The 23,978-nt window shown below is 42.9% G+C and overlaps 1 protein-coding gene and 1 pseudogene across 1 annotated transcript in view; one reads left to right on the top strand and one right to left on the bottom strand.

Moving 5' to 3' along the window:
* The window catches only part of LOC114034003 (synaptotagmin-9), a 208,238-nt gene that overhangs the window by 1,924 nt on the left and 182,336 nt on the right, over positions 1-23,978 (bottom strand). The gene's annotated exons all lie outside the window — the stretch shown is intronic.
* On the top strand, positions 7,672-11,011 carry LOC114033995 (annotated as a pseudogene).

Genomic DNA, 23,978 nt, shown 5'->3' with positions numbered 1-23,978 from the left:
TCATCATCATCATCATCATCATCATCATCATCATCATCATCATCATCATCATCATCATCATCATGATTAATCCCCAACTGTGGTGTATATTGAGCTAGAAGCTGCTCCTCGGTTCACTTGTCCACTTAGATCTCAGGCGATGCTTGTCCTGGTGTATCATAATCCAGCCCTCCATTCCATCTCAAAGCCAATTTATCCAGTGATGTTGTGGGTAATGTCCAGTATTTGAATAATTTTCTCTTTGATTAAATTAGAATGCCACCAGCTGGGTGACAGTTGACCATCCACTGATCACCCCCTAAAATATTGGAACTTGTCAGTTCAGATGAGTCCAGGCTTGGAACAGTTTTGTGGAATATGATCCAAGTTCCTGTACTAAAGGGCAGTTATGGGGGAGGAGGTAGGGAATTTTCTTTCCTTTCCATCCTATTTATTGGTCGTAGTGATGTCTATCAGTAGACCTACTTGTCCAGTAGGAGATGCTCTATCTAGCAGTACAAGGGTCAGTTCAAGAGAGTTTAAGATGCAAATGAGGGCAGACACAGAGATGTAGTGACTTGGGTGAGGATGCAGTTTTAATGCTTGTGACCCTGGTCTCAAAGAAGAGAGCCAATCATGAATTTGAGGGAAAGCTAGACCTGACAGCTGAAACTGAAGCTAAGAGCACTCCAGAAGGAGAGAAAGGACATTGAGTCCCTGAAGATTAGTTACGTGTGTTTCCCTACTACCAGTTTTTACTACTTTTTCTGTGCGCGTATTTGTGGGAGAGTGCATTCCAGCTTTTTTTTGGGGGGGGTAGGATTGGGTTGTTTCTTCTTTTCTCAGCCATCTTAGAAAATTCTGTTGCTTTGAGCTAATTATATCTACTGGCTGACTGTTAATGGGAAACATAGTAGTGAGAGGGACTATAGTTTTCTTTCTTTTTTTCCTTTTTTTTTTGTGTGTGTGAGACAATCAGGGTTAAGTGACTTGCCCTGGGTCACACAGCTAGTAAGTGTCAAGTGTCTGAGACCAGATTTGAACTCAGGTCCCCCTGACACCAGGGCCAGTGCTCTATTTACTGGGGACTATAGTTTTAGGAATTTAGAGACCTATGTTTGTTGTTTAGTCATTTTCGGTCAAGTCTAACTCTTTGTGACCCCTTTTGGGGTCTTCATGGCAGAGATACTGGAATAATTTGCCCTTTCCTTCTCCAGCTCATTTTACATATGAGGAAACTGAGGCAAACAGGATTAAGTGACTTGCCCAGGGTCACACAGCTAGTAAGTGTCTGAGACCAGATTTGTACTCATGAAGATGAGTCTTCCTGATTCCAGGCCTGGTGCTCTATTTACTGCGCCACCCAGCTGACCTTTAGAGACCCACAGGATACTATAGAACCTGTAGGTAGCTCAGAGGGAGCATTGCATTAAGGATGAACAGGAGATGAATGATTTATAGCTGGATAGGGTTTTACAGACAACAAGCCCATCTCCCTCACTTTACAGATGAGAAAACTGAAATCCTGTACAGGTTAAGTGACTTGCCCAAGGTAACACAGATAGCAAGTGACAAGCTTAGGTGATCTGATTCTGAATACAGAGTCCTTCTTCTCTATCATGCTCCAAGAGAGCATTTGCTCGGGATCCTATGGGGAAACCGATGTTTCTCAGTAGGGGAGGAGGGAGCAGCAGTGACCTCTCACAGTTGAGAACTGTGCCTTAGTAAGCTGGCATCATGAAGATTTGCCTGGCAATCTTTGTAGAGGATCTCACCCTCAGAGTCAGATGGACTCCATGTATAGTGCAGTAGTCTCTTCCTATACTTGAACCTAGTATTCCTAAACCAAGGCTTTAGAAGTACTTTTAAGTATCTTTACCCTAGTTTCCTCAATATGTTCATTTTCCAGTGGAGGGACTGACGCACAGAAAAGAAAGAGTCAGGGATGGGGGGAGGGCAGGTGGGGAGGTGGGGAGTGGCAGGGGAGGTGGAGGGGTTCTCCTACCCTTTCCATCCACCCTGACAGATTTCATCATCACAGGTGGAAGGGAGACCAGCCAGGGCATGCTTATTTCTATAACTACAAAAGGCAGACATAAAGATTTTCTGAATCGTTAGTTTCCCCTTTCCTTTCCATTAGCACAGAAAACAGACGTGACTCTATTCCTTTATATTTAAAAGAAAAATTTGTTGTAAATTCTCCAGTCCCACCTCTTCCAGCAAGCTTTCACCAGCTGTTCCAGGCAATACTCACATTTTCCTCTGAAACCCTCAGGCACTTACTGTAGTTTGTGCTACTTATTGGCTCAGCATATGCAGCCTTTACTGAAATGGATCCTCTGATGTTCATGTCTGTCTCCTGTGTGCTTTTAGGTATGTTTCAGTGCTGGTCTGTCTAACCAGACTGCAAGCTTTGTGCTCTGGGGCAGAAGTGAGGATGTCCATCCTATATAGCTTTGTATCATCCATAGCACCCAGCATAAAGCCTTGACCATAGTAGGTATATTCATGAAATATTTGCTGATCAGCTGGCTGCTTAAATGAAAACTGCCTGCAAGTCTTCTTACAAAAAAGATGGAAATATGGGGGTCGGGACTTCCAACTTTCTTTTGGCTTATTTGCTCAAGGCAAGCCTACTGGTTTAATTAAGCTCATTTTACTCCCTTTGAACCTGCCTTCCTCATGCTTTGGCTGGGAATCGATTCCACCAGCAAGCCTTATGACTCTGTTGTGACAAATAACAGATACCAGCAGATACGTGTTGCTATAGATACTTCTACTGAGAAACCTCCAGCATGAGGCATTCTGGTGTTAGGAAACCAATGTTCACGCACATAGCAAGAGCAAAAGGGAGGGAACTGATGCATCCTAAGCTTCCTTCAAAACACAGCTCAGGTTGTCCCTTCCTACACAAGGTCTTTTCTGATCTCACCAGCTGTTGGCGTTCTCTCCCTATTGAAAGTACTCTGCCTTTATGTCCACATATTACATTTTCCCAATAGAATATAAGCCCCTTGAGGACAGGGACTTTATTTTTGTTTTTGAATTTCTAGCTCTTAGCATGGTATCTTCCACTTGGTAGGTGCCCGACTGAATGAATGAGTGGATCAGTCAGTCAACAAACATTGATTAAGTGTTTACAGTGTGCCTTGGCATTGTATGGGTTCTGGGGATACACCAACCTGAAATCATTCTTGCCCTCAAGGATCTTACATTCTGCTAGATGCACTGTTGCACAGACTATTTGTACTAAAGCAGCCCATCTCCACTGTGTACTCAGGAGTGGATTAGGCTTTCTTGATGAACAGAAAGACAAGAGGAAATCTGTATGGGTTCTGGGGATACACCAACCTGCCTGTGAAGGATTGCCTGGGGAGACAGATCTAACCAATAGAGGTGTTATAGGGAGCTGTTGGCTAGAGAAAGCATCCTTCACAAAATTCTGCTGAAGAGGCTTATATTGAAATTTACCCTGCTAGAAGGAAAGCCTTGAAAATACATGCAAAGAGACATCAAAATAGGCATAAAATACAGATTGGACTGAGAAGCTTTTGCCTTTAAAGTCCCTATTTGGCTGTTTCTTGGATAATCACATAACCTAGCCCTTGCCAACTCATGTAACAGAAATCAAACCAGAATAAATATCTCCCCAAGGATTTGGGTCCTTTAGAGAGAGCAGCAGCCGTGCCATCTCCACGGGTCTTGTTTGATGACCAAGATTATAACCTGCTGTTGGCCTGCAATTCACTTCTATTAAAATGGAGATAGTGCCCAGGCAGGCTTTGCCAACACATATAAAAGGATCATTAACCCCTGGGCTCCTGTATTGCTGTTCCCTTCCCTGTTGGACTCATACTAAAACCATTAGCAATTAAGTTGCCTAAACAATATCGTGTCTTGATGGGTAAGCATGGCAAATACCTCATTCTGGACATATCTTGATCTTCCTTATTTTGGGCCATACATTTAGAGTTATATAATATTCCCACCATTCCCAATGATTTGTGAACTCAATTCTCATAATCCGAGAGACTGGAGGTTGGTAGTGTAGCACCTGAATAAGAACCTTCTATTTATGAAACGGGAGAGCTAAAATTATGGGCAGAAGGAGATGGAGTTCATGGTACAGGTGACAGGTCAAAGGAGCTATAGATGGAACCATAGACATGTCCAAGTGGGAAACAGCTGCACCCACCAAAGCCCTTAGGTCTACTAAGCCTACTTTAATCCATATCATTACTTCTGGGACGGGCTGACCATGGGGCCCTCACAGATTTATGTAGGTATTACTTTATTGATGCAGGTTGGAACCTTCTCTGACACTTATCATCTGAGAGACTTACTTGGGGTCACATGGCAAGTATGTGTCAGAGTGAACCCCAGTCTCTCTGCCTTTGAGGCTGGTTTGATATATCCACCATGCCATGTTGCTTTTCCTGTCTGTCAAATGGGGATAATAATAGCATGGACTTCACATGTAATATAATGTAATGTAATGTAAAATGTATTGCAAACCATAGATCCCTTAATAGGTATTATCTATTATTGTTATTGGAAGAAAGACTGTCCTAGGTGAGAGTTCCTTAGCAGAGGACAGCATTGTGACCCCTTCTTCCTTCTACTTAATGGGACAAGAAAGCTAGAGGCCAGAGGAAATAAGCCTGGAACTGGCAAACCACCTTCATTCTCCTGAATTAGTGGACACCTTCCAATGACAGATAGTATCCCATCAAGCCCAGCCTCCAAAGGCCTGAGCCGCCTTCTTTAGGAGAGAAAGGGCACTTATCACCACTTAAGGGACCATGCACGGTGCCCTTAATAGCAATGGAGAATTGTTCAGCAGCAACTGATCTAGAGGTATCCAGTAGGAGAGTGAGAAGTGTCTGTGGAGGACAGGGACAAGGAAAATAAGACTAGAGCAGGGGTGGCGAACCTGCGGCTTCGAGGTCACATGTGGCCCACTAGGTCCTCAAGTTCGGCCCTTTGGCTGAATCCAAACTTCACAGAACAAATCCCCTTGATAAAAGGACCTAGAAGACCACATGTGGCCTCAAGGCCACAGTTTCTTCACCCCTGGGCTAGAGCCTCTCATGTGTCTAGACATACAAATGGGCAGGAACCCACAAAGCGCCTGTGCTTTCTGTGCTGTGAATTATGCTGAGCTCTGTACTGAGCCCCAGACCTCTCTGCTCTTCCTGAAGCAGCCCCTTCTGCCTGACTGCCAGACCCCCTTTCTTCTCTTGTTCCTTGAACTCTGTTTGCTTGTGGTTCATGCTTCTGACCTGGGTCCCACCTTCTCCTTCTTACTGATTTCTTGCTTCGTTTTGGACTAATGGGGAACCTCTAGGTAGTGTCCTTTCTCAGTTCCCTGTCTGGGGAAACCTTTGTCCAGGACATGGAGAGTTGGTAATCCCTTTCCTTGGTCTCACCCAGGAGTGGAACTGTAAGAAATGGTCCAGCATGTTGACTAGTAGCTGGCTAGTTTTCCAGGATTCTGAGAGGAGGGTATGAGCTGTTAGGAATGATACCCCAAAAGTAACTTGGACCTTTTGTTCCACTAGTGTTTCTGGCAGTGTGGTACAATGGATAGAGCATTGGCTCTGGAGTCAGAGGCTTCTGAAGTCAGGTTCAGCTTCTGACTGGCATTTACTACCCAAGTAACTGTGGGCAAGTAATTTGGCCTCAGTTTCTTCACCTGTAAAAGGAGAGGGTTGAACTAAACAGCCTCTCAGATTCCTTCCAGCTGTGCACTTATGATCCCATGATCCATACAAACTCTGTGATCTCAGAGACAATATCCCTTTCTCCAGTTACAGAATATGAGCTCCCTGAATCATAGAAGCATATATGTAGAGCTAGACATCCGAGGCCATCTTAGCCAGCACAAAGCACTAGAACAGGATACTCCTGGGGTTTTGAAGAGAGAAATAAAGTGGTTTCTTCACAGAACCCTATGGACATTCAGCATAAAACAGGATAGGAATGAATCATCATCATCATTATTATCTTGAGGCTTATTTCCCACCTGGTATCTTCCTGGTTTTGAAAATGATGCTAACCATGAAGCTCTAAACTGAAGAGAAAGGAGGAGTGTGAGCAAGTCAACTCAAAGGAAACAACTGAAGATTCTAAGTAACAAAGAACCAGAGGGTTTAAAGCTCCAGAAGACAGTGAGCTTACGTCAGCAGGGGGACTGGGAAAGATCTTTGCCCAAGTTCCAGGAAGGTACTGGATTTTTTTTCACAAGGCGGCTCTGATTTTTCTCTCTTGAGCACCATAAAGGCCAAAAGGGCTGGATTAGCCTTGGTGGAGTAGGGTACCATTCTGCAATAATGGATGCATCTGTGTCCATGAACTGACTCTGTATCCTAGAAACAGGAATGAGCCTTGAATACTACAGATGTATGCTCTTTGAAACCAGCTGACTGCTTGACAAACTGGTTTAAGAAACCAGAAACTGGGTGTGTGTGTGTGTGTGTGTGTGTGTGTGTGTGTGTGTGTGTGTGTGTAAAGAAACATTCCTGAAGGATGGGGAGGAGGAAGGACAATGGCCCTGGGCCACTTCATTCAAACAAAGACTTGCCCAGTGCACACTAATGAGAAAATGGAGGGAGGTAGTCCCTTTCCAGGGAATGGACAAAAGATATGGTTCAGAAAGAAGCTGAATTCTCAGGGGCCTGGAGCTCCTGAGGCAGAGTGACTTGGGGATGGAATCAGAGGACCAGTTGACATCCAGAATCAGGCAGGCTGAGCTCAGTAGAGGTAACAGAAAGTAGCCAGGGTCAGCAGAAAGTCTAGGTCCCCAACTACCAACTGGCAACCAAAATCAGGCAAGCACTCTCCCAAAGGTCTGGTACATAGCGAGTCAAGAGGCCAGTGGCTCCAGGAAATCTTCTAGGGTCAGACCCCGGGGCCCTAAGTATTTTGGATGTCTTAGTTCTCCCAAGGTTCAGGCTTAGGTGGGAAGCAGGGCCTTAAAAGGTAACTAGACGGAGAGAGAGCGTAGTTATCCAAAACCTAAGCTATGCATGATTTATGCCATGGCCAGTTCAATTTTCATCTGTTACATTTGTGTTGATTCTATCTCTCCAACTAGATTGTAAGCACTTGCTGGCATGCATGTATGTGAGCTTAGAGGCAGCAGTATTTCTCTTTGTTTCTTGTTTTTTTTCCCCCCTCCTACTTTGTACACCAAAATTCTGAGTATCTTGGGGAAAGTCTTTTCCCCTAGGGGAACCTCAGCTGGGCTCAGAAATGCCAATGGTTTAAGATAAGTGTGGTGCTTACTACATACTTTTTTTTGGTGATGCTGATACAGTAGCATATACTACAGTAAGGCTGCCTAAGATGAAAGTTTGGGGGTCTTAAAGAGCTGAGTGCTTTGATTTGCCAAGAAACAGTCACTGCCATGTCCCCAAGCCACAGAATGAGAACCAGAAGAATTGGCTATGTGTACACAACAGCTGGGATTTTCAAAGCAGCCCATATCGCTGTAATGGGTATTACTGATTCTAGTGAGATAATTGTAACAGGACAATTCCCTAATAATTATCCAGGTATCATCACTGTAGTTGGTAAGTAAAGTTGCTGGTCCATGAATGCTGCCTCCCCTGGGCACTTTTTCCATTTGTCTCTTGTCATAAGCTGTCTACCATCCCCCACTGTGGTGCGCCTCTGAGGCAGGGACTCAGCATGTACCAGCTGAATGGTGAGATGCAGATGAGACAATATGGATCGCCTCTGGTTACCCACCAGCAGCCTGACAGGCTGTTAAGAATGATCCCTAACTGCTCCTCAGTCCCTCCTGATCAACCTCAGCATCCGTGAGCGTTGCTCACCTGCCCTCAGAGCTCCCCATGTGGTACCTATGGTCCTGGCAAGTGAAATGATGATTTCCAAAGTAGATCTGAGGCAAAAGTAGAAAATTATGGAAGATTTGCATATTTACTTCCCCTACTGTCCTCATTTCCTCCTGCAATCTCTTAGTCTCTTTCCTCTTCTGTTCCATGGGTACACTCTACTCCCTCATCTTAAAATGAAAGTTAAGCCAAAGGTCATGATGTTTTGTATGTTTGCTGTTCATGGTCCCCAGGGAACTGTCCCAATGGGATGTCTGGATCAAGTCAGCAGTGAAGTATCTCAGGATAGAGTGGCTTTTGTAGTAGGAAAACATTATGGATATTGAGAAGTGTCAGGGACCCTTGATATCTTTGGTCCATTTTTGGAGGGCATTCATTGTGCACAGTGTAGTCTGTAGCTTGGGTGGGGTGACGATCTGTAGAACTGAGAACATCATCCAATGAGCGAACACAGATCATTCCTGGTTTGTGTCTTTGGAAATCTAATGCATAAGAGAGACAGCATGGCATGAAGAACAAAAGGTCTGCATTGGAGTCAGGAAAACATACTAGCTGTGTGATCATGGGCAAGTCACTTAACCTCTGTTTGTCTCAGTTTCCTCATCCATAAAAATGCAGCTAGGTGGCATAACGGGTAGAGTGCTGGATCTTCAGTCAGGAAGATCTGAGTTCAAATCCAGCCTCAGATACTTACTAGCTGTGGGTAAGTCTCTTAACCTCTATTTACCTCAGTTTCCTCATTTGTGAAAATGGGGATAATAATAGCACCTACCTCCTAGGGCTGCTGTGAGGACCAAATGAGATAACATTTCTAAAGTACTTTTAAAAACTTAAAGTGATATATAAATGCTAGTTATTATTAAATATTACTTAATCTCTCAATGCTACAAACAACACTAATTGCTCATCTGAACAATGGATATCCTAAAGACATCTTAAACTCAATATGTCCAAAAGTGAACTTATTATCTTTCCTCTGATTCTATCACCCCTTCCAAACTTTCCTATTGCTGTCCAGGGTGCTACCATCCTCCCAGTCACACTGGTGCACAACGTCAATGTCATCCTTGACTTCTTACTCTCATCCCTCCATATCTAATCTGTTCCCAAAGGTCTGTCAATTTCACCTTCATAACATCTCTCAAATATGTCCCCTCTTCTCCTCTGATACTGCTACTATGCCGTAGCCTGGACCATCACAATAGCCTGCCGATGGTTCTGCCTATCTCTCTCAAGTCTCTCCCCACTCTAGCCCCTCCCCTACTCAACTGTCCAAGTGATCTTCATAAAACACGAGTCTGAGCATGTCACCCTCCTCCCCCTACTCAATAGACTCCAATAGCTTCATTATCACCTCCCAAGATCAAATATAAAATTCCCTGACATTCAAAGCCCTTTATAATCTAGTCTTCTTATACTTTTACACCTTACTCCCACCCTCCCCCACCCCATATTCTGTCATCCAGGAACATTAGACTCCTTGCTGCTCCTAGTCCATCTGACTCCAGGCATTTTCCCTGGTGGGTCCCCATACCTGGAATGCTCTTGCTCCTTATCTCTGCCTCCTAGCTTCCTGTGCTTCCCTTAAGTCCCAGCTAAAATCCCTCCTTCTATAGGAAGCCTGGGCAGTTAGGTGGCACAGTGGATAGAGTGCTAGGCCTGCAGTCAGAAAGACCCATCTTCCTGAGTTCAAACCTGGTCTCAGACACTTATTAGCTGGGTGATCCTGGGAAAGTCACTTAATCCTGTTTGCCTCAGTTTCTCCATCTCTAAAAAGATCTGGAGAAGGAAATGGCCAACTACTTCAGTATCTCTGCCAAGAAAACCCCAAAATGGGGTCACAAAGAGTTGGACACACCTGAAAAATGGCTGAACAATAGGAAGCCTTTCCTGATCCTCCTTAATTCTAGTGCCCTCTCTCTTATTAACTCCAATCTAACCTCTATGTAGCTTAATTTTGCATTTTTTTGCATGTTGTCTTCCTTATTAGACTGTGAACTTCTTGAGATCAGGGACTGGTTTTTACTTTTCTTTCTGTCCCCCATGTTTGGTACAGTACCTGGCACATAGCAGATGCTTAATAAATGCTTAGTGACTGACTAAATCAGTGGAAGGATTTTCTGCAATAAGACTTCCCTATACCATTGAAATCACAGGTCTGGATGAAAGTAAAAACATGATAGAATTATATCAAAATGAAGTGGGATTTCCTGAAACCTCTCCAGGATGTTATAGTCAAGTGATCCCATGATAAGGACTCAAAGTAGGGGCCCATGTATGGAATCTGTAAAAGTCTTGTGTCTATGGAGCACTGGAGGATTCTGGGGGAAATCACAATACTGTAAAAGAAAACAACATGGAAAAATTTCAGAACTGGGGCAGCATAGTGACAAATGATGACTTTAGAAGACTGAGGATAAAGCGTATCACCTGCCTCTTGGCAAAGAAACGATAGATGCAAGGTTCAGAATGAGATGTAAATTTTCAGATATGACCAATATGTTAGTTTGTTTGGCTTAAGTATCCAAGGCAAGGCTTGTGGGGGTGTGTGTGTGTGTGTGTGTGTGTGTGTGTGTGTGTGTATGTGTGTGTGTGCTGTTGATGGGTAGTGATAGAAATGCAGAAAAGAAGGAAGGAAGGTAGGAAGGAAGAGAGAGACAAAGAAAGAAGGAGAAAGAAAAAGAAAGAAATATGTACCAAACAATACCGGAGGTTCAGTCTAACCTGGCCTACAGGGCCAGACTGTGGTCTGTTCACATTGGCTCTGTGGGACTCCTGACTCTTCCTCCTCTCATCCCTAGCACTACAGGTGAGGGGGTAGGCATGATGGGCACAGTGTGATAACAGCAACACAAGAAATTCTTGGCTTATACCACAGGATTATCAGGCTTGCAAGGAGGTGACTGATACATCAGAGAAAAGTAGTACATTATCAATGAAGCCAGAATGTTGTTCCAGCAAAACAAAAACCTTATGAATTCAGAACTGATTAAACAATGTATAGGTGAATGCACAGCCAGAATTGAAATGGGATTGCATTATCAGATCCAAGGTCAATTCACCTGTCTCCAATGGCCCTCATTCCCCTACAAAGTCGTGGACTTCAAACCCAGGGAAATCTAAGGAAACATTCCAGACCATTATATCTCAAGTCTCATGATGAAGTTTCTTAATCCAAGGAATAAGTTCTCTGTACGAACTGTGAACTGAGCAAGGCCTGAGCACAAAGTAGATGATGTGTCTTTTCTCCTTGACTTAAGCGCAATTGGAGATAGGAAGGACAAAGAATGCAGAGTCTTTGCAATAACTTCTCTTAAACACCCAAAGATTTGGGTCCCTACTCTAAATTACCACTAATTTATATTTCCTGGAATTTGTCAGGGCCCTTATCTTGCTCCTAGATAGGAAGATGCTAACCCCCCAAAGATCCTTCCTAATCATGATCTTATTAAGTAGCATCTTAGATGAAAGTCTGAACACAACAGGACTTTGGTTTCAATTTAAAAAATTAAATTTTTTTTTTGCGTGGAAATAATGGAGCCATTCACAGAGGAGGCTGTGGAATAGAAACATGGTAATACCAGTTAGCAGCTTCTCTCGGAAGCTATTAAAATTACCGTAAAAATCAGATACTAGCCTCAGTCTTGTAAATCTCTGTGACTTTAATTTGTTTTGTGTTTAAGTCACGAATATATTTAAAATAAAACCTTTTATGTTTTAGTTGTTCTACTGATACCTTTTTTTTTGCTCTCTTGACTCCTCAAAGATTCACTTCTCATTGGTATTCAAGTAGACTATATTGTCCTTTAAAAATCTAGCAGAGTTAAGGGCAGCTAGGTGGCACAGTGGATAGAGCACCAGCCCTGGAGTCAGGAGGACCTGAGTTCAAATCCAGCCTCAGACCAAACACTTGACACTGACTAGCTGTGTGACCCTGGGCAAGTCACTTAACCTCAACTGCTTTAAAAAGAAAATCTAGCAGAGTTCATTATACACACTCTAGTCCTGTCATCTCAACTGCTGGAAGTGGAAGTTATTATAGTATCTCCGGGAAATTTTTGGGAAGAGGGAAAGATTATCCCAAATTTTCAGGAACTGATATAGTATATTTAATTCCACCCATTAAATGCATGTAACATACAAACAAATTCTAAAACCTATGACTTACAATTCTGGTCTCAAAGCCTGACTGCAAACATACTACAATTGGTAAATGTAATTGCTATTTCTAATTGATGACAGCATTGGGATCTCACAAGCAGAAGAATATGCCTTGTAAATTACAAGGTTGTAAAATTATGTACAGATAGAAAAAGAGAAAATCTAAATCAAAAGCAGAAGAGACTTTTGTGCCTTTGTGATAAACCAAGGGAAAACCCCACTGAGAGTCACCATACACCAGGGTTGTCTTTCATGTTCAAGGATGATCAAAATCTTCAATAAAAATTGTTCGTGAAAAAAAATTATAGGAGACAAGCAAACAGGGCAATTTTGTAACTGCCATGTAAAACTGAAGATATACTTTAAAAACAACCCCTTGATCCTCTTGACAAGGACGACAGTTTATTGTCTGAAGTAGTATCACTTCAGATCAGCTGTTGAACTTGGGTCAGTTTTACAAAGTCCATTCTTGCCTCTTTGCTCTCTGTCCTCTTCACAGTAAGGAATACAAACATTGAGTACAAGGAATGTTGAAATTCTTCACTAATAAGATACTCAACATTTCCCCAAAATTTTGCTTTAACATTAGGCTTTATAATTGGTACAATGAATGTACCCAGCCGGGCACACGTAACCAGGTGAAGGATACCTTGTTAAGCTCTGCATTTGTTCCACTCTCCCTTCTCCCCACAGCAACAGATTTCCAGCTTTCAAATGAATTGATAAAATGGTTGGATGGTCTGGAATGACATTCACTCCCCATTGTAAGATTAGAGAATGCCTGGGGAATTTTGTTGATAATTTCTGATAGATGATAAGTAGGAACTCCTATTTAAAAAAGCCATATTTCCCCCACACAATGCTGTTTCCAACAGTATCAACCAGGAGTTCAGGCAATGCAGCACAAGAGAGAAGGGGCACACTTTATTTATAGTTGTTGTTCAGTCATTTCAATCATGTCTGATTCTTTGTGACTCCATTTGGGGTTTTCTTGGCAAAGATACTGGAATAGTTTGCCATTTCCTTCTCTAGTTCATTTTACAGATGAGGAAACTGAGGCAAACAGGGTTGTAACTTGCCCAGGGTCACACAGCCAGTGAGTGTCTGAAGTCAGATCTGAACTCAGGAAGATGAGTGTTCCTGACTTCAGGCCCAGCACTCTATCCACTGCACTGCCTAACTGCACCTCTATTTAAAATAGGTTTATCATTTTTTCTTTTGATATGATAGCTTGCCCACCTCTTCTATCATTTTCCCAGTGATAAACTTCTGTCTCTGTCTATATTACCTTCTCTCCCCACTGGTCTCCAAGCAGGGTTTTATTAATAATGAGGCTTCCTACTTTTTTTCTTGTGAAATTATACTAGCTTGATGAAATGCCCTTGCTTGGAAATTTGCAAGTTCCAGCAAAAGGTACTAATGCAAACCAAAGTTACCATACCGTTGTCTGCCAAAGGATCTCAGGCAGAATTTAGTTATCAACTTCTTTTTACTTCTTCCTTCCTTTTTTCTCCTTTTCTCACTGATAGACTTTAGATACTACATCCTATATCACAAAACGTTGCATATTTAAAAGGTCATAATTTTTCTTTGAGGAGTTAAGTGAATCAATCATCTTAGAGATATGATGTGTAATTCTGAGCAGCTGTTTAGTGTGCCTTCTTAGTTCACTAGACTGGATGTGCTATGCCATGGAAAGGTGAGTTTTTGCCTGCTGGTGGTGAATAGAATGGTCTTCAAAGTGTAAGACCCTAGGGCCACCTAGATGGCACAGTAGACAGGTCACCAGCCCTGGAGTTAGGAGGACTTGAGTTCAAATCCAGCCTCAGACACATAACACTTATTAGCTGTGTGACCCTGGGCGAGTCACTGAACCCCACTGCCTAACCAAAAAAGTGTTGGTCAAGAGTTATTGTAAGAAGTTTGCTAATTTTTCTCTGGCATCCTTGGTCTGGAAGTCTACTTCATAGAACTGAGCACACTGACATACATGCTAAAATCCTGGGGATGAAGTGGAACTCACGGTCTGCGAACTGAGGAGCCATTATAGATCTTTTGCCAATGTGGGAAGATGACATATGTAACTCTGTGCCTTACATCATGTCGATCTTGGTCATATTTGGGGGGGGGGTGGAGAATAGTTCCTCCTTGGAACCAAACCAGGAGACCTTGATTTTGGGCTCATAGCCTTCACTCCTCACTATTTTTATGGATCAGTTCATTCCAGATGGAAGCATTCAATCTATTAATCCTAACCCCAGGTGCTAAAGCACTCCCTTGCTTCGTGAACTGTGTGACACTCTGGGTTCTGATCCATTGCACCTCATCCCTAATTATCTATTGTCCCTCTTTTTCTCTTGCCATTACTACAGATGGATGTCTACCTTTGGCATTAGCACCCTATTCCATTTATTATTCTTGGTCTCCAAGCATTCCGTATCCCAAGAATGGTATTTTCATGATTTGTTTGCAAGAGAAAAGAATGTTCACAAATTTTCATTTAAAAAAATAATTTGCCAGAGTAAGGTAATTAGAAGTGAAAATGGAAGAAAGTGACCCAATCTCAGACTGGATGGTCTTTAACTGCTAGAGTACTCTCTCTAGTTCCACTTTCCTAAGACTATCTTGCAGGAGATTGGAATGCTGGGAGCTGAAAGTGGAAGCACTGCTGCTGTTTCACTGAGAAGGATCTCTCTACAGATGTCCCTATTTGTGGGAGCTGATGGGGAAGGGCCGCTGATTTGCAGATCCACAGGGATCAGGATAGACTTCAGGTATATGGGAAAAGGTAGTGAATGTGAAACCAGTAACGATGTGGTTGGGGTGAGCTGCGTGTTACCCCATGGGAGAGGATGGAGGGAAAGCCAGGAAGTAACAGGGAAGACAGAGATGGGGTGGAGCATGGCTGTCATTGGGTTTGTAGATGCCTCCACTGTATGGTCATTGTGCTACACGTTAATGGGTTGTTTTCTTGTTCGGGCTTGTGGCTTGGTCACTCGAGTATCGTCCTATAAGCTCTTGAGTGTGGAGCAAACAGTGATTGGATTCTGTCTAGTATGACTTACATGGTGGGTGACATACAAGGGACTTAGCTTCGCATTTCTGATGGAGCCTCTGGGTTAGAGGCATGGGCCTGAGGGCTTGGGCACCCTAATGGTTCTGTCAGGTACTGGCCGGTCCAGTACAGGCAATGTCGATGGCTCCACTTATCAAGGCTGCTCCATAGGGGTCAGATGTCTGCCTGGCATTCGGGGGAAGCTAAGGAAAACCCATGTCTCTCCCTTGGCCAGGGCCAGCTCATCTTTAGTATCAATTGATCTATCAATCAACAAGTATTTGTCATGGACCTACTATGCTCTATTTCCTGTGCTAGGCTTTGGGAATACTTAGATAAAAAATGAAACACTATCTGTTTACACTCTATCAAGACAAACAACATACACACACATAAATAAGTAGATACAAAATATGTACTTTATACAATAGGAAATTTTGGGGAGGTGGAATAGACTAGGGTGGAGATGCATTAGCAGCTGGGGGGAAATCTGGAGAGGGCTCATGCAGGAGTTCCATTTCTGATATTGAAAAAAAAAAAGGATTATTTCTCTGGATGTTAGAAGGTGTTGGAGAGGGATACTGTCAAAAGATGAGGAAGCTGCAGGACTGGGAAGAAGAGACAAAGGAATCTGTATTTCTGTTTTCGTGAGAAGCTTATTTCCAAAGTTCCCTTCCTCATGGAAGCAGCTATGGAAGGGAGTGATTTATTGTAATGAGAGAGAGAGAAAGAGACAGAGAGAGACAGAGACAGAGAGAGAGAGAGAGAGAGAGAGAGAGAGAGAGAGAGAGAGAGAGAAAGGGACAGAGAAAATGTGTGTGTGTGCGTGTGTGTGTGTGTGTGTGTGATAATTTGGAAGGTACCAGGAAATAGTCAGATTTTGGGGGTATAGCAAAATGTCACAGGATCATAGATTTAGAATTGAAAGGTACCTTAGAGGCCATCTGGTCCAATTCCCTCATTTTATACATGAGGAAACTGAGACCCAGAGAAGTTAAATGACTTGTCCAAGGTAACACAAGTAGCAAATGATAGAAGTGACATTTGAATCCCTGTCATCTGACTTGGAATCCATCACTGTCTCCATTGCACCATACTGCCTCTTATGACACGTCTTTGTGCAGAAAGCTTGAAATCCATGCTATTTCTATCTCAGAGGATTATTGTTGAGAAAAGAGCTCAGAAAACCTTGAAGTACCATTACAAATGACAGTCGTTATTCATAAAGCACGGCAGAAGGCTTGTGCATTGTTGTACATGAAAGGATACAATGATTGCCAAGTGGGAGGCAGGGAGGCAAGGTTGTGATTTTTGGCTTGGATCTTCCACTGCCTGGTCATCATGTGTACAGGTGTGTGCACTCAGGTGTTTGTCTTGGTTGGGACTGTGGCCTTCTTGTTCCAGTCTGCCCACAAAGCATATGCCAATGTGGAGTAAGCAATGATGACAGCTCCAAAATTAGATTGTCTGCTACAGCATGTATAGTCTATATAGTTCCTTCATCTGTAAAACAAGGTGGGTGGACTGAGTGACCTCTAAGGTCCCTAAAAACCTCTGAGCCTTGAGAAAAGTAGATACTGAGCAGTAAGAGTGAGTCATGCACCAAGCACAGTCTGACCACCCTGGGGCAGGCAGTTTACTTCTAGGATCAATCTTGTTTGGTTTTTGAAGCCCTTCATAGCCTGGACCCCTCCTACTTTTTTAGTCTCTTTTCAACTTATTTCCATATACTTTATGATCCAGCGACACTGGCTTCCTTGCTATTCCTCAGACATGACGCTCCATTTTCTTTTTTTCTTGTCTTTTTTTTTTTTTTCAGGCAATTGGGGTTAAGTGACTTGTCCAGGGTCACACAGCTAGTAAGTGTCAAGTGTTTGGTGTAAGGCTGGATTTGAACTCAGGTCCTCCTGACTTCAGGGCTGGTGCTCCATCCAGTGTGCCACCTAGCTGCGCCGATACTCAATTTTCCAACTCTGCATTTTCACTGATTGTCCCAATGCTTAGAATGCTCTCCCTCCTCATCTGGCTTCTCAGGCTTACTTCAATCCCAGCTAAAACCTCATCTTCTCCAAGAAGACTTTCCTGGTTCTCCTTAATGTTAGTACCTGCTGTCTGTTGATTATCTCCAATTCATCCCGTCTATATCTTGCTTGTATGTTTTTTTGCATGTTGTCCTCCACTTTAGGGTCAGCCAGTTGGTGCAGTGGACAGAGTGCCAGTACTGAATTCAAGAAGACTCATCTTACTGAGTTCAAATCTGGCTTCAGATACTTGCTAGATGTGTGACCCTAGGCCAATCACTTAACCCTGCTTGCCTCAGTTTCCTCATGTGTAAAATGAGCTGGAGAAGGAAATGGCAAGTCACTCCAGTATCTTTGCCAAGAAAACCCCAAATGGGGTCATGAAGAGTCAAACATGATTGAAAAATGACTGAATAGCAAACTCCCACATTAGACTGTGTGCTCTTTAAGAATAGGGAGTGGTTTTTTTTTTTTATTTTTTTTTGGCGAGACAATTGGGATTAGATGACTTGCCCAGAGTCACACAACAAATAAGTGTTATGTGTCTGAGGCGGGATTTGAACTCAGATCCTCCTGACTCCAAGGCCAGTGCTCTTTCCACTGCACCACCTAATTGTCTCAAGAATAGGGAGTGGTTTTTTTGCCTTACTTTGTATCCCCAGTGCTTAGCACGGTGCCTGGCACAGAGTGGATGCTTAAAATGCATGTTGACTTAAGAGATGAGAACCAAATATGTATTTAGAGTTGGTATTATTTATATTTGAATATATAATATATGACCATATTTATATGTTTCGGGGGATGATATGGATTAGGCTAGAGGGCCACTGAGATTCTGTCCAACTAGAAATTCTGTGATTCTCTGAAAAGAATCTTGGCTCAATGACGCTAGCTTTGCATCCGATTTATTGACTGGCACAGGCGGCAGGGGTGGGGAACCTGTGGCCTCGAGGCCACATGTGTCCCTCTTGGTCCTTGGGTGTGGCCTTTGGACTGAGTCCAAGTTTTAAAGAACAAATCCATTTATGAAGGGGATTTGTTCTGTGAAATTTGGATTCAATCAAAGGTCTGTGCTTAAGGATCTAGAGGGCCACATGTGACCTCGAGGCTGCAGGTTCCCCACCCCTGATAGGGTCATTCTAGGCAATCATAGTTTGGTCCATGGGTATTTAGTTTTCTCATGGCTCATAGGCTCATAGATTTTTAGCTGGAAGAGACCTTAGAGCACATATAGTCCAACCCCTTTATTTTTCATATGGGGAAACTGAGACCCAGAAAGTTTAAATGTCTTGCCTCAGGTCACAGAGATGATAAATGTCAGCGCCAGGACACGCATGTGTATCTTCTGACTCCAATCTAGCATCCTCGAGTGAACCTCCTGGATGGAGAGGTTATTATGTATTGATAACAGAGGAAAGGTCTATCTCAGACAAAGTGTCATCTTCCATCCTATGACAATTTTGGGATTTCCCTCACTTGGGTGTGCTGTATTAGGCTCATTTGCCCATTTTACAATGCCAGGCTCACTCTCAATCTGTCAGGAAGCTCCTTAATTGCGGGTGGGAAACTGTTTTTCTTGGGAACAATATGTGTGAATCTTTTTATGTGGGGATGTGTGAAGCAAATTGAAAGTGTTGCAAATCATCCTGAAAGAGGCTGGTGGTTTTTTTTTTTTACATGCTGCTATTTGAAGATGTGTCATCGAGTTGCACGAACCACATGAGTGAACTGCAGACAGCATTGATGTGCCCTGTTCAAACTCTCTCAGAGGCAGTGAGTGCCGTGAGCCCAGACACAGCTCAGTAATGTCAGCTGGTGATGGGTAGGAGACAGCTCAGGGCTAATTTGTGGGTTCTCTCAAGCTCCTTACCCACACCTTCTGGATTTCTTTCCTGAATTAATTTTATAGAATAATAGGCTCTCAGAGTTGGAAGGGACCCCAAGACAAGAGTCCCTTCCACAATGTCCTCAACAAGTGGCCGTCTAGCTCTCCTTGCAGACATACGTGTTCATTCTCTATTGTGGCAACTCACCACACTTTGGAATGGCTCTTATTGTTAGGAAGTTTTCCCTGCTACTCAGCGCTGCTTCTGATTCTACCCTCTGGAACCCTTCCACATAAAAGCCCTTCAAGGACAGATACCTTGTCTCTCTTAAGTTGTCTTTTCTCAAGGATAAATATCTGTAGTTCCTTCAATGCTTTTTGTATGGCAAACCTGGGGAAAATCCAGAGAAAACTCAAGGGCAAATCTAAGGGGAAAATTATGGCAAAGATTGGACAAAGCCAGGGCAGTGGGAGGCTGAACCTTGGGGCAAAACTGGGTCAAAGGTGAGAGGTAGCATGACAATGGAAAGGATATTGGACTCAGCACCAGAAATCTTAGGTTCAAGACCCAGTTCTATTACCACTTATGAACTGTGTGGCTGTGGGAAAATTATATAACATTGCTGAACCTCTGTTTCTTCAAAAGTAACATGAAGATCATAATACTTGAGCTACCTCAGAAGTGTTGTGAGTGAAATACTTTGTGAAGCATAAAGTGTTATATAAGTGTGAGCTATAATAAGAAAAAATTGGAGTAAACTTCGGGAATTCAGGATGGGGATTATATCTCAGCACAGGTTTGGAAAGCTGATGCTCAGAGCTATAAGACTTTTATTTTTTTGTACCTGGGGTGTGCTATGCGAAATGTGATTGGGGAAGCAACATGGAAAGTGCCCTCAAACCAACCTTTTAAGGCAAATTAAATTGGGAGAAGAAAGACAAAGTCTCCTGAATATATTTTGTTTCAGGTGGATGGTAGGGGAGGAGGGGAGAGGTCAGCTGGCATCTAGGAGAAGAAGTGATGCCATCTTTTAGCTTCCTATTTAAATTCTTCTTGCCACCCTGGTGTCTAAGCTCATTGGTTTCCACCCCATTAAGGTAGTGTAAAAGTGCTGTTATTACCCTCTAAATATCTATACCCTGGTTTAAAGTCCCAGCTGCCCTAGTTACATTTCTGCTGGTGTCACAAGAAGGACCCCATCTGAGAGTGTTACAAAGATGGTAATAAGAAGCAAAATCTTAACACATAGACAATCAGTGGTGGGGAACCTGTAGCCTTGAGGGCACATGTGGCCCTCTAGGTTCTCAATCCATTTGGATTCAGTCAAAGGGCCCCACTTGAGGACCTAGAGGGCCACATGCGACTTCGAGGCTGCAGGCTCCCCACCCCTGGACAAAGTTATTTCAGCTTTTTAAGTGTTTCATGTGCAGTCACCTGCCTGAATAGCACTTCTGGGTTTCCAGGATCCTTTTTTTGTATTCTGCCAGTCCTTTCCTATTCCTCAGGGACCCTTTGCATTTCCAATTTCTTTCCTTCAGAATGTGAATGAGGGTCCCAGAAACAGTAATATGGGAGAGGATGGCTAATGAGGTGGAGTTATGGAGGAAAAGTGAAGGGACTTTATTGCTTTAATAACTTTTAATATTCACTTTTAATAACTTCCTTAAGAAACCCATCTGAAACAGATATGACGACGGACGTGGGGAAAAAAATGAGGACTCCTGTATCTCTTCAGACAAATGAGACAGCTCTGCTTTAATTCTCTGAGGGCTCTGCTGAGTTCAAAGGGGAAAGTCTAAATGTCGAGTTCTGGGAGAAGCTATTCAAGAAGTCACCTAGAGATCCATCCATGTGGGGCATGGCTAGCCTGGGGCTTCTTTGGTCTGATGTAACATCACTAAGGCTGAAAGTGAGGACTTCAACTTAATTTGGGGACTGACTCATGATCACAGGGGCTTGAAGACATCTGATGTTAACAACAGAGAAGCTGGTTCACAAGCAGGGCGGGTATCGGCTTGGTGCCAATCTCTCTTCTTGCTCAGGGAGGTGGAGACTTTTTATCTCTGAAAAAGAAGCGTGGAAGTAGGGGAAACTATGAGTCTAAGCTTGAGAGCTGGAGGTCCATAGTTACAGTCTGTTTTTGATCTTGACTACATCAGTTTGAGGGGCAGCTAGGTGGCGCTGGGCCTGGAGTCAGCAAGCCTCATCTTCCTGAGTTCAAATCTGGCCTGAGACGCTTACTAGCTGGGTGACCCTGGACAAGTCACTGAACCCTGTTTGCCTCAGTTTCCTCATGTGTAAAATGAGCTGGAGAAGGAAATGGCAAACCACTCCGGTATCTTTGCCAAGAAAACCCCAAAAAGGATCATGATTAGTCAGATATGATTGAAAATACTGAACAACAGCATCAGTCTGTACAGATATCACAAAGAGGTGATATTTCTATTGATATTTCAAAATAAAACAAAAAACAAGCTTTAAGCCATTAGCCTCAATATTCTAAGGACCAGAAGGTGGGGCTGGTTCTCTACATATGCCTCTCTTGGGTGTCTGCCTCTGTTTTTATTAATCTCTCTCTCTCTGTCTCTCTCTCTCTCTCTCTCTTTCTCTCTTTAATTCCCATAGGATTTAGACCTCAGAAATCAACTAATCCAAAACCCCTAATCTTATAGAGAGAAAGCTGAAGGCTAGGGTGGTAGAAAGCTAGAAAGGGTTCACATTTCAAATATAGGACCTAGATATGGCCTATGTGTCCTTTATCTGAGACCCTGGCTAGTTGAAGAGACTCAATACCAGAAAAGTGGCCACCAGGCAATTGTGTTGTTGTTGTCAGTCTGCTATATCTCATGAAGGTTGCCCTCCAAAGCACAGAAGAGTTGGAATCTAGGATCGTGACGGCAAGTGTGCTCGCACTAATGAAACAATGGATGTTTGGAAAGGAAATAACTTCCTGAAATTATAAAGCAATGACTGATATTGCATATCTATTGTTAAGTGATTTTTCAGTCATGCCCAACTTTTTGTGACCCTATTTGGGGTATTCTTTTTTATTTCCTTTTTTTTTTTTGGCTAGGCAATGGGGTTAAGTGACTTGCCCAGGGTCACACAGCTATTAAGTGTTATGTGTCTGAGGCTGGATTTGAACTCAGGTCCTCCTGAATCCAGGGCCGTGCTCTGTCTACTGCGCCACCTAGCTGCCCCTGGGGTATTCTTTGGCAAAGATACTGGAGTGGTTTGCCATTTCCTTCTCCAGCTCATTTTGGAGATGAGGAAACTGAGGTAAACAGGGTTAAGTGACTTGCCTAGGGCCACACAGCTAGTAACTGTCTGAGGCCAGATTTGAACTCAGGAAGATGAGTTATCCTGATTCTAAGCCCAGTGCTCTATCCAGTGTGCCACTTAGCTGCCATTATACATTTACCTTGTTCTAACAAGCAACAACAAACAAACAAACAAACAAAATTAAGTTAAGTAGTTTTATGTGCATTCCTTCCTTGATTCCTCTTTGTGGGGCAGTGACCCTCACCTTTAACTCCATGCCCCTCTGATGCTGATTTGTGTGTTCTTGGGCAAGTCACTTAACTTCTTGGCCTGTAGTTGCCTCATCTGTAAAATAAAAGTGTTGAACTAGATGTTCTTTGAGGTTCTAGATAACTCTAGCTCTATGACTCTATGTTCTTATAAACATGTTGTAAAGATGGCACAGACTAGAGTTCCTAAGGAAGCTCTCATGGGTTGACCTGGTGGCCTATCTTCACGTAGCCTGAAAGAGCCTTTGACATCCACTGGGGGATGTTGTATTTTTTTCTAATCTATCTTTTGAACACCATAAACTTATAGAAAAGAAGGTCCAGTAATCTCTTGAGTGCCTGCTCCGTGGTCCCCAGCTTTTAACCTGGTAGGATTCCAAACAGGGCAAATGAAAGAGATGGAATTCCCCTTGAGTTTCATTTCCCTTGGAAAATGAGACATGTGGGCCTTAACTTGTTATGTAAATGGGGCAATTTTTCACTTAAAAACATCTGAAAACAAGCTTTAGTGACTTCAAGAATCACCGACTCACAGAAAGATTGGGATGAGATGGTGATGATTTAATTGATGGTTGAATGTGTAGATAAAATGAACGTACCAATTTTTTTCTTTTTTCAGTAATTAGATCTTTTCAAGGAACTCCAGGCTTCCTCTAATTACTAAGACTTAAATTATAAACCAGCTATAGTTTCAAGCAAAGTCTATGGCAGCTTCTAGATACTCATCTTTGAAAGGAAAGTAGACAAAACCATGAGAGAAGCCCAGCTCTTTTAAACTCTCTGAAACTTTCTCCGTCCCTCTTTTCTGCCTCTGTCTCTCTGTATCCATCTGTCTCCATCTATCTGTCTGCCCTCCCTCCCTCTCCCCCTTCTCCCTCTCTCTGTCTCTGTCTCTCTCTGTCTCTCTGTCTCTCTCTGTCTCTGTCTCTGTCTCTCTTTCTCTCTCGCATACACACACACACACACACACACACATATTGATAAACATAAGAAAGAATTCAAGACACCCAGGCAGGAATACTATCATGGCATTGTTCAGTCTCTGCACACACCCAGGGCATTGCTGCTTCGATGTCTTTACTCATAGCATTCCTTTGGCCTAGATTACAGGGCTGGGTAACCTGCGGTCTGGGGAACATGTGGTCCTCTAGGTCCTCAAGTGCGGCTCTTTGACTGAATTCAAACTTCTAAAGTTTTTTGTAGTATTTGTCATGTTAAAATTTTTTTTCTTGTTTATTAATCTGTCCTTCCCACTATTCATCCTCTTCCTCATCGAGCAAAAATTTTTTTTGAAAGAAAGAAAAAGAAATGGGGCAGCTAGGTAGGACAGTGTATAGAGCACCAGCCCTGGAGTCAGGAGGACCTGAGTTCAAATTTGGCCTCAGACACATAACACTCACCAGCTGTGTGACTTTGGGCAAGTCACTTAACCCCAATTGCCTCAACAACAACTACAAAAGAAAGAAAGAAAGAAAGAAAGAAAGAAAGAAAGAAAGAAAGAAAGAAAGGAAGAAAGAAAGAAAGAAAGAAAGAAAGGAAGAAAGAAA

This window comes from Vombatus ursinus, unplaced genomic scaffold, assembly GCF_900497805.2.
Source record: "Vombatus ursinus unplaced genomic scaffold, bare-nosed wombat genome assembly UNPS02007822.1, whole genome shotgun sequence".
In the NCBI taxonomy this organism is placed as follows: Eukaryota; Metazoa; Chordata; class Mammalia; order Diprotodontia; family Vombatidae; genus Vombatus; species Vombatus ursinus.
Note: the sequence above shows the minus strand (reverse complement) of the source record. Positions and strands in the feature narration are given on the sequence as shown.